This window comes from Triticum aestivum, chromosome 1B, assembly GCF_018294505.1.
Source record: "Triticum aestivum cultivar Chinese Spring chromosome 1B, IWGSC CS RefSeq v2.1, whole genome shotgun sequence".
Classification (NCBI taxonomy): Eukaryota; Viridiplantae; Streptophyta; class Magnoliopsida; order Poales; family Poaceae; genus Triticum; species Triticum aestivum.
In genome coordinates, this window is record NC_057795.1 from 59,345,499 (window position 1) to 59,355,579 (window position 10,081).

A 10,081-nucleotide genomic window follows, 5' to 3' on the forward strand; every position below is an offset into this window, starting at 1 on the left:
TCATCGGAGAGGCTATGGTCTTGATGTAGAAGCCCTCCGTGGTGGATGCCCTCTCCGGCGGAGCTCCGGAACAGGCCCCAAGATGGGATCTCGCGGATACAGAAGGTTACGGCGGTGGAATTAGGTTTTTGGCTCCGTTTTTGATCTGACGGGGGTACGTAGGTATATATAGAAGGAAGGAGTACGTCGGTGGAGCAACAGAGGGGCCTCGAGGCAGGGGGCGCGCCCAGGGGGGGCGCCCTCCACCCTCGTGACCGCCTCTAGCACTTCTTGGAGTAGGGTCCAAGTCTCCTGGATCATGTTCGGTTGGAAAATCACGGTCCTGAAGGTTTCATTCCGTTTGGACTCCATTTGATACTCTGTTTCTTCGAAATACTGAAATAGGCAAAAAACAACAATTCTGGGCTGGGCCTCCGGTTAATAGGTTAGTCCCAAAAATAATATAAAAGTGGAAAATAAAGCCCAATATAGTCCAAAACAGTAGACAAAGTAGCATGGAGTAATAAAAAATTATAGATACGTTGGAGACGTATCAAGCATCCCCAAGCTTAATTCCTGCTCGTCCTCGAGTAGGTAAATGATAAAAAAGAATTTTTGATGTGGAGTGATACTTTGGCATAATTTCAATGTAAATCTTCTTAATTGTGATATGAATATTCAGATTCAAAAGATTCAAGACAAAAGTTCATATTGACACAAAAATAATAATACTTCAAGCATACTAATCAAGCAATCATGTCTTCTCAAAATAACATGGCAAAGGAAAGTTCACTACAAGAAATATGTCAACTAGTGACCTTCTGTCAGTGACCCTGGAAGAATTGGTCATAGATCTATGACCATTTCAGACCAATTGGTCAAAAGCTGTTCGAGGGGCTCCAAACCCTAAACCATTGCGACCATTTTGGTCAGGAAGATTGTAATTTCCTTACACGAAAAGGTCATAAAGCAAACAACGCTAGTCCGCTGCCTTATTTCTAGTTGTTAACGACCAATATAGATGGTCATAGCCTTGTAAATTGTGGTGGGTTGCTATGACTAGGCGCCACCTTATCAGTTTTGCCTATGTGTCATGTCCATGTGGCGGTTTTTGCCCTAGGTTGTGAAGCAACCTATATTTCTGTCATTCCAAAAATTCCCAAAAAATCTCATAAATTCTTTGGGTCATATCTTCGTCAAATATGTAAAAACCTTCCTTGCCTAGTTCAAAAATAATTCAAAAATATTCATTTTCCTATTCTGTTCAGAACAACAGTTTGTGAAGGAAGTACCACTTTGGCATGTCCAAATAGTATCCATTTTCTACAGTGCTTTTCTATGCCCAAATAACCATCCTCCACCAAATGCCAGCTCAATCCATTCATTATTTTGAGCTGAGCTTCAACATTCGTATTTATGTCCAGTGTGGTAGTTTGCAAAGCAAGTACCACATAGACTCCTCCTTTTGAGCTGAAAATTTGTGAAGACGGTCTTCTTAGTAACTGATCATCCTCAGCCAAAACTCACGCCCATTAGCCATGTGCATTTCCCGTACCGCAAATCAAACACTTGGCTACTTATTAATGTTTGAGCATCGATCGGTCCCCTCGTGAGAATCTTATGTTGTGATTTTCTTCCTAGCACCTACCTGGAGAGAGCCCAACCCACTAGACATACCTAGGCCGCCCAGAACAGATGGCAACGCCACAGTCACGCGGTGACCACGCGGCGGGCATGCAAGTTTACGCGCTCTAGAGTTGGGGCCCTCGGCCACCGCCCAAACCTCGACGTATCGCCACAAAACCATGTATTTATGATTAAATAGGTACTTATGTAACTAGAAATGATTTTTGGAAAAAATAAATAGCAAACTATGAGGCAGCTGCAGTTTAAATTTGACCCGCTTCCAACTGAATCGGCGGAAATTTATCTTTTTCACGAGAGGTGGATCAAAACTTTTTGCACCCAACCATTTTGTCAGTTGTGCATTAAATATGTCCTAGTATTTTAGAAAATTGATTTGGTCCAATTTTGCAACAATTATTTGGTAGTTCCTTCACAAAAAAACCTCCTTTTGGGCACTCGGAAAATGAAAAATGAATTTTCCGTGCAAAGAAAATGAAACCTTCCTTAGGCAACATTGTTTGTAATTCCAAGATGTACCCTTGTGCACAATATGAGATCATTTGAACAAACTATGCCATGAATGTGGCCATAAGATTGATCATTTGGCTTGAAAGCCATGAATCTTCACGCATGCTAGCTCGTTTATGAGAACACTTTTTTAAAATAATTACCGTATTACAAGTTTATTATTTTTTCTGGAAACTTGGTCACATATAATGACACAATGTGAAGGTTTTCCAATTTTTTGATTTTTTTGAATTTTTTATGCCCGTTTCAAAATGCGGTCAAACGGCGGGAATGACTGTTCCTTGCTAGTGGTTGAATCTTGGAATTTTTTTGGTGTTTCTCTGATTAAATAGGTACTTATGTAACTAGAAATGATTTTTGGAAAAAATAAATAGCAAACTATGAGGCAGCTGCAGTTCAAATTTGACCCGCTTCCAGCTGAATCAGCGGAAATTTGTCTTTTTCACGAGAGGTGGATCAAAACTTTTTGCACCCAACCATTTTGTCAATTGTGCATTAAATATGTCCTAGTATTTTAGAAAATTTATTAGGTCCATTTTTGCAACAATTATTTGGTAGTTCTCACAAAAAACCCTCCTTTTGGGCACTCAGAAAATGATTAAAAATAGCTACAAAGATCAGAAATGCATACAAATCGGTCCTTACCCATGAAATGCGGTCTAACTCTAATGAAAATTTGTGTGATGCCCTTTTGCAATATATTTTTGATAGCTACTTCACAAAATCAATGAATTTTTAGTACTTCGAAACTACTTAAATCACTGGTTTTTCCAAACCAATCAAAACTCTTCCCACGGATCGATGACATGGCACCCATCCATCCATCCATCCATCTCTCCATCCCACATCCATCCATCCATCCATCCATCCATCCATCCATCTATCTACATAAAAAAAGAAAAAAACTTAAAAGGAGATACCCCATCCGCAGCCCAAACCCTAGCTCAGATCCCCCATCTCCTCGCCGCCGCCGCCCCCTCCCGATCCAGTCCTCCACCTCATCCGCCTCCTCTCCACGATCCCATCCCTCCCCTCATCTCCCACATCGCCGCCGCCACCGATCCAAACCTCGCCGACCGGTGGCCTCTCCCTCTCCTCCCACCTTAGGCAGAGCCACCACCCATCCATCTCTCTCTCCTCCCACCTCAGGCAACCCCTCTTTCGCTCGTCTCTCCCTCTCCCATGCACCACTCCTATGTGCCACAACCACCTACAGATCCCGCTTGATTCCGGCATCCTCCGGCATCGCCAAGCCTACCCACAGCTTCCTCTCTCTGCGCTCTCTCTTCACCGCCGCGTCGATTTGCTTTACCCTGCCTCATGTGGTCGCCCGCATCACTTCCTCCCGCTAGGGTTCCGGTGGTGGGGTGGACCTCTTCGTTGCGCACGGCTGAGATGAACTTCCTCGGCGGTGGTGGCGGTGCGCGTGAGATCCTCCTACAAGGCCGCCGCCGGATCAGCTCCTCTTCGCCGGTGGATCCTCGCCTCTCCGACAAGGCCGTCACCGGATCCCCTCCTCTCCGACAGCAACGCCTCCGGATCCGCTCGTCCTCGACAACGATGGCACCGAGGGGCACCAGGAGCTTCAGATCAGGTAACTTATTATCTCCCTCTCTCCCTCCCGCAGGGCATGGAAGCAGTACCTACTTCGGATCAGGGCTTTACATATAACTCTGATGCAGCCGACTTCCATTTTGTGATATAACTAATCACGCTGTTTTCTGTTCTTGTTGTGCAGTGTGCCAAGCTTAGTTTGGTCCTTGCCGGTGAGCCTGCTATTCAGTACCTCTGTTTCTTATGTTCAGTGTTTTTTTAGCTCTCCCTCTCATGGTGCGTGAATTTTCTTTGCGATTTAAGGACCTCAACTGCCCAAGAAGATCCACGCTCTCCCGTCCTTCAAGGAATACACCTTTGCTGTATACGGAAGCGATATTGCGGTTTTTAAAAGGACCGATCTGGTAAGGGAATTGTTGTGTTTAGGATAGCTGAATTAGTATTATCAGTCATGTTAGCTATTAGCAGTCAAGGCCTTGCGTGCTAATGATTTATTGCTGGAACAGTTGAGCATTGGTCCATTTTGAAAGTAGTCTGAAGTGTTGATTCATTGTTGGAACAGTTGGGCATTATTCCATTTTGAAAGTAGTCTGTCTAAGTGTTGATTCATTGTTTGGTGCCTGCCGAATGAAATTATTATCGGCTACTTATTCCAAACTTCCAGAATTGAGTTCCTGACCAGAAAATACCTTTGTCTCAGATGTACTTGTAGATCTCTTGTGAAATCAGATGTTGATTGTGGATTAATAGGTGCACTTGTAATGTTCTGCGAAACATCATGTTTGATTGTGTGGCTATACAAAAAAAGATAAATTGTGGGCACTTTCAGTTTCTATATTAGCTCCTTTTCCTTATTTTTACAGCACATAAAAACAAACTTGTTGTGCCTCGGTTTGTGGATCTTAAAAAACTCACCTATGCTTTCCTTGCTCATACAAAACACCCAACTGTTGTTCTTGTAAATACAAGTGTGCATACCATCGGCACCTTCACCAAAAAGAAAAGGTTCTAGCCATTTCTTATGACAAGAAAAATAGAAGTGCCCCTAAATTTAAACATATTCCTCTTTACGGAAACTCATTGTTCTTTTCTAAACTATTGCAAAAATCGAGCAGTGGTACTAATTATATAAATTTTATATTGTCTTGGTAGCTTCACTCGTGTCTGCCACTGATTAGTTTCTTCTTAACCCATGTGCAGAGGACGTGTACAAGAATCTGAAGAAGAACGGCAGTGGGGGGCAGGAGCCAGAGGCGACCGGCGTGACGCTGGCTGTGTACGGCGGTGACCACAAGCTCTCTGGTGAGTCGGCTCCATCTTCTAGCCCTAGCACCCTATTTTCTGCTCCTATATTATTATGCTCTGTTGGTTTAGAACACTAGCAGCAGTAGCCTACCATGTATATGTACTAAACAGCAGGATTTCAATCACCTTGTGTACACTAGCAGCTTGCTTACATAGTTGTCACGTTTGCTTGTGGTAGCCATTATGTGGATGAATCATGTCTGTGTCTACTAATCATCAGTTAATAGCATTTGGCTTCTTTGTGACGTTCTGGGACTATTTTATGGTGATGTGGATATACTTTCTGATTTAAAGTTACTAATCTGTGGTCTGGTGTCATATTATGGTCTAATATTATTTGTTTTGACTCTTTCTCTGGTGCGAGGAAAGCTGTGAGTAGACGTCAATGATGCCTACTTGCTTGGCTGCTACAGTGATGCATGCGCCGGTCAAGCAAGCACACATGCATATACGTACATGTTGGGATAGTAGCAGATATTCCCTCTGTTCCTGCTATATGCCTACTTGCTTGGTTTGCAAAATGCTGTGATGAATCATGAAATCTACAACGTATGTCAGACTTCAGAGATGCCATTTAGCATTAATGAGAAGATATTTCATATTCTGAGCAATAATGTTTGCATTTCATACCGATAGTTGCCAAACTATAAATTGTTATAGCCTTTTTTCTTGCCGTCCATGCATGCTTATATGTTTGAGGGTCAAGTGATGAGGAATAAACCATCAACAATATGATGGAGCTATGTTCCTCTGATTCTTAGTATTTAAGTCTCTGATGATACCTCAACACCTTGATATGTTTGTGGCTTTTTATGATGTCTACATACTAAAGGAAGTCCTACTATCTTCACAACAAATATAATTTTTCTTGAACGAGTTTATATATTGAACTATCTCCACAACAAAGATACTTACCATTTGTAGTTCCAATCTAAAGTGTTGCCTGATTTCATTTGTGGTTCAAGTGATGATGAGAAACTGCAACAACATGACAGGAGTTACCTTCCTGTGATTCGTAGTTTAAAGTCTGATGATTTCTTATATTCAAATAACCATTGTCTTGTGAAATGCAATTCTGCTCACGTTCTTGTTTTCTTATGAATTGCTTGATGCAATTTCTAAGTCTGGTGTTTTTGAATAAATTTCAGCAATATGAGAGGACCATGTTTTGTACTAGTTTTCTGTTTGATTTCTCTATCCAAAATTTTCCTTTGCCTTCTGTTTTGCAATCTTGCTTCACTTGTCTTCTGTGACTTCTACCATGATCATTTCCGAATGTGTTGTCTTAACTACCAATGATCACTTCTTTTGATCATGATCATGGTTGTTACCTCACCATGCCAGTTACTAGCTATTACCATCAAGGAAACTCGAAGTATTTAATAACAAGAAAGCTTATGGTTTGGTTGGATTAAGGATGTAAAGAAAACAAATTTTATCGCTCATAGAGAATTGTATTTGTTGTTGACAATGCTGCGTACATAGAATACCTAATTGTCTTATGTAACTTAATTTCCTTGCATTTTCAACTCTGATTTTGAACGACTAAGGTTACTCCCATGAACAATTTTGCTAAACATTTATCACATCTTAGATCTTCTCTACTGCTTACATTAGTGTTGCCATTCAAGTTGTTTGGTTCTGGTCTCACCAGCAATACAATCTAATGCTGCTTTATGTTCACTCTCTTACAGGAGCTCCCTGCCTATTCTTTCTGGAGTGTGAAGCCGTGAAGCCAAGCAAGCAGTGAAGCCCTATTTAGCAAAGAGTTTTTGATCTGTCTGACTGTAAATTGTAATATTGTAACATATTGGAAAAGACTAATGTAGTGTTATTTGATGAATTATATTTGTCCTGTCCTATTTGAAATAGTGATTGTGTATGTTAAAAATATGTGAAATGGAAACATGACCAGCGGGACCAATTTATGTCCCACTTATGAATATAATCTGAGAAATTCTGAAATTTTTGACATGTGGGACCACCATCTGACTAGTGGGACCAACTCTAAAATAAATGATTGAAACATAGAAAATCAATTGATGGTAAGAAGGCCACGACCCAACAATAAAAAAGGCTACAATGTTGGGCTTGGCCCATGAACCCAACCAAAATTTGATGGAAAAAAACACAAATAGGCTAAATTAATGGGCTCGGCCCATGTAAAACACCGAATCGGACCGGGCTGAATCTTGTCAATGACCTTTTCAATTGGTCGCGATTTTGCCACGTCAGATTGCCACGTCGGATCCAACGTGGCCTGGGCAGACAACCAGTGACCAAAACAAAAGGTCATGGGTACAACGACCTTCTGTTTTGGTCGTAAATGTCTACGACCTTCTCACAAAGAAGGTCACTATAGTCAGTTTACGACCGTCAGCTTTTGACCTTCTGTTTTTGGTCACAAAAAGGTCACAAATGAAAAACTATGACCTTTCAGTGACCAATAGTGGAGGTCACAAGATAGCATATTTCTTGTAGTGGTTCATCCCTACAAAATCATATAGTTAGGCTATGCTTCATTTTCGTCACACAAAGATGTTCCCAACTTCTATACCCCCGATGACAAGCCAAGCAATTGTTTCATCCTTAAATAATCTCAAACTTTTTTAACTTTCACGCAATACATGAGCGTGAGCCATGGATATAGCACTATGGGTGGAATAGAATATGATGATGGGGATTGTGTGGAGAAGACAAAAAAGGAGAAAGTCTCACATTGGTGAGGCTAATCAACGGGCTATGGAGATGCCCATCAATTGATGTCAACATGAGGAGTAGGGATTGCCATGCAACAGATGCACTAGAGCTATGAATGCTCAACAAAAGAAAACTAATGGGTGTGCATCCAACTTGCTTGCTCACGAAGACCTAGGGCATTTGAGGAAGCCGATCGTAGGAATATACAAGTCAAGTTCTATAATGAAAAATTCCCACTAGTATAAAAAGGACAACTTATGAGACTCACTACATGAAGAACAAGGTGCTACTTTGAAGCACAATATATGAGACTCACTACATGAAGAACAAGGTGCTACTTTGAAGCACAATATATGAGATTCACTACATGAAGAACAAGGTGCTACTTTGAAGCACAAGTGTGGAAAAAGAGATAGTAGCATTGCCCTTTTTTTTGGGCCTTTATTTTTTTCTTTCTTTTTTGGCCTTTCTCTTTTTTTTACTTGGGCAATGCTCTAATAATGATGATCATCACACTTCTATTGATTACAACACAAGGATTACAACTCGAAACTTAGAACAAGATATGACTCTATATGAATGCCTCCGGCGGTGTACCAGGATGGTGCAATGAATCAAGAGTGACATGTATGAAAAATAATGCATGGTGGCTTTGCCACAAATACGATGTCAACTACATGATCATGCAACGGCAATATGCCAAAAGTAATGTATGTCATGATGATGATGGAACTTGCATGGCAATATATCTCGGAATGGCAATGGAAATGCCATAATAGGTAGGTATGGTGGCTGTTTTGAGGAAGATATAAGGAGGTTTATGTGTGATAGAGCGTATCGTATCACGGGGTTTGGATGCACCGGCGAAGTTTGCGCCAACTCTCAAGGTGAGAAAGGGAAATGCATGGTACCGAAGAGGCTAGCAAAGGTGGAAAGGTGAGAGTGCGTATAATCCATGGACTCAACATTAGTCAAAAGAACTCATATACTTATTGCAAAAATTTAGAAGTCATCAAAAATTCAAGTACTACGCGCATGCTCCTAGGGGGATGGATTGGTACGAAAAGACCATCGCTCGTCCCCGACCGCCACTCATAAGGATGCACAAGCCAGGTACACTTCATGTTTCAAATTTGTTACACAACTTTAACCATACGTGCATGCTACGGGACTTGCAAACTTCAACACAAGTTTTTCTCAAATTCATAATCACCCAACTAGCACGACTTTGATATTATCACCTCCATATCTCAAAACAATTATCAAGCATCAAACTGATCTTAGTATTCAATTCACTCAAAAGAAAGTTTCACATATCTTGAATACCAAGTATATTAACATTAAGCAAACTACCATGCTATTAACGACTCTCAAAATAATCTAAGTGAAGAATGAGAGATCAAATAGTTTCTTTAAAACAAATCCATCACCGTGCTCTAAAAGATCTAAGTGAAGTACATAGAGCAAAACTATCAAGCTCAAAAGATATAAGTGAAGCACATAGAGCAAAACTATCAAGCTCAAAAGATATAAGTGAAGCACATAGAGTATTCTAGCAAATTATAATTCAGGTATGGCTCTCTCAAAAGGTGTGTATAGAAAGGATGATTGTGGAAAACTAACAAGCAAATACACAAATAATACAAGACGCTCCAAGCAAAACACATATCATGTTGGTGAATAAAAATATAGCTCCAAGTAAATTACCGATGGAAGTAGACAAAAGAGGGGATGCCTTCCGGGGCATCCCCAAGCTTTGACTTTTTGGTGTCCTTGGATTATCTTGGGGGTGCCATGGGCATCCCCAATCTTAGGCTCTTTCCACTCTTTGTTCCATAATCCATCAAAAGAATTCACCCAAAACTTGAAAACTTCACAACACAAAACTCAATAGAAATCTCGTGAGCTCTGTTAGTGAAAGAAAACAAAAGACTACTTCAAGGTACTGTAATGAACTCATTACTTATTAATAATGGTGTTAAACCTACTGTATTCCAACTTCCTTATGGTTTATAAACTAATTTATTAGCCATAGATTCATTGAAATAAGCAAACAACACACGAAAAACAGAATCTGTCAAAAACAGAACAGTCTATAGCAATCTGTAACTAACGCAAACTTATGGAACTATAAAAATTCCAACCAAAATAGAACGTACTGGAAAATTTGTTTATTGAACAGAAGAAAGAAGAATCAATGCAAAATCTCGTTCCTGTGATTTATTGAATTTTTTCTCGTTAGCGCAAAGTTTCTGTTTTTCAGCAGAATCAAATCAACTATCATCATAGCTTATCCTATAGGTTCTACTTGACACAAACACTAATTAAAACATAAAACCACATATAAACAGAAAATAAAAACAAAATTTAACACTAAATAGGAACAAAA

General features: G+C 40.3%; 2 non-coding genes and 1 pseudogene across 2 annotated transcripts; all 3 read left to right on the plus strand.

Moving 5' to 3' along the window:
* Window positions 1–5,509: 5,509 nt before the first annotated feature.
* On the plus strand, window positions 5,510–5,606 carry LOC123151222 (small nucleolar RNA R64/Z200 family). Its single transcript, XR_006475552.1, has one exon. It is a non-coding gene; the product is annotated as a small nucleolar RNA R64/Z200 family (small nucleolar RNA).
* An 84-nt stretch (window positions 5,607–5,690) lies between these two features.
* On the plus strand, window positions 5,691–5,775 carry LOC123151084 (small nucleolar RNA Z199). The gene has a single exon (XR_006475487.1). It is a non-coding gene; the product is annotated as a small nucleolar RNA Z199 (small nucleolar RNA).
* A 174-nt stretch (window positions 5,776–5,949) lies between these two features.
* On the plus strand, window positions 5,950–6,028 carry LOC123151134 (uncharacterized; annotated as a pseudogene).
* Window positions 6,029–10,081: the final 4,053 nt, after the last annotated feature.